Genomic DNA, 1398 nt, shown 5'->3' with positions numbered 1-1398 from the left:
GGGCGGGGGCTCCCACCTGGCGGCCCCAGCAGGGAGCAGAGAGCCGCCTGTCACCACCTCCCGCTCCCCTCCCGGCCCTCCGCCCGCCTTTCACCACCGCCTCCCCTGCCATGTCTCCCCTCTCTCCTCCCTTTGCCAGCCTCCTCGCTCCCATTCTCCACTTTCCCTCTGCTCTCATCCCTTTCTTTTTCTGCTGCCGTGTCTCTCCCATCTCCAGACCTCCCAAACTCATCTCACCTGTGCCCCACCGGCAGCGCTCAGCGCTTTCTCCTGGGGCTCAGGCCCAGCCTCCAAAAGCCTTTCAGTGGTCAGTCCTCCCCCAGCAGTCTCTGGACAGTCTCCCTCTCTCCCTGCTCCCTTCCCCCTCCTCTTTCTCTCCCTCCCATAATATTTTCCATATGAAGAAGCCTTCCTGAAGCCGCACACTGCCCTCTTGGCGAGTCTTAGGCGGGTTAGAGGAGACCCTGGGAGCCTTTAATCCTCTCTCTCTCGCTTGCTTTCATCCTCAGCCACAGCTGGACGCCCCATTGATGTGGAACAGACCAAACACCAGGCCCCTCGCTAAGCTGCTGCTGTGGGGCCTCTTCTCCTCCAGAGCCGAGCCCACAGCCCGTGTCCGGCTCTCCGAGCGAGGGTCCGGCGTGTCCGGCAGCCCCTCCACACCCAGCGTGGGGTCCTGGCCCTGCCTGCCCCCCCAGCCCTGCTTCCCTCCCCCCTCACTGCTCCTGCTCTTTCCTGAGCCATCTTTTACCCTGTTATTCTGAGAATCCCCACCTTGTTCCTCATCCCAGTGTCCCCCTTTCTCAGGATTGTTTAGGATCCATGCCCCACAGCCTCACGTCCCTGCAGAGCCTGGGTGAGGGTGAGGGGCTGCTCTGTGTGCATGTGCTGAGGATGCAGCTCGTGGTTATGGCCCAGGGAGGGCCTGGTGGGCTCCGCCAGTGGAGCAGTTGGGTGTTGAGTGTGCAGCCCGCTCAGAGTTTTGGGAAGAAACATTCTTTTAAAGCCCACTGCAGGTGAGGCAAGAATAGCATTGAATTGTGGAATGGTTTGTGTTGGAAGGGACCTTAAATCCCATCCATTCCCACCCCCTGCCACGGGCAGGGACACCTTCCACCATCACAGGTTGCTCCAAGCCCCGTCCAGCCTGGCCTTGGACACTTCCAGGGATCCAGGGGCAGCCACAGCTGCTCTGGTGTCTCACAGGAATATCCACCCACCTCCTCTCCAGACTTTGCAGCGTGGATAAGCCGGGCTCGGGAGGGCAAAGTGCCGCGTTTGGGGACCCGCCTGCAGCGCGCAGGGGACAGCGACGGTCCCTGAGCGGCGCCGCTGGTTCCAGGTGGAACTCGGGAATGTCGCGAGTGTCTCACGGAACGGGCTGTGGGGGGTGTCCCT

The sequence above is a fragment of the Corvus brachyrhynchos genome, unplaced genomic scaffold (assembly GCF_000691975.1).
Source record: "Corvus brachyrhynchos isolate BGI_N302 unplaced genomic scaffold, ASM69197v1 scaffold72, whole genome shotgun sequence".
NCBI classification, from domain to species: domain Eukaryota; kingdom Metazoa; phylum Chordata; class Aves; order Passeriformes; family Corvidae; genus Corvus; species Corvus brachyrhynchos.
This window is presented reverse-complemented; position numbering follows the sequence as displayed.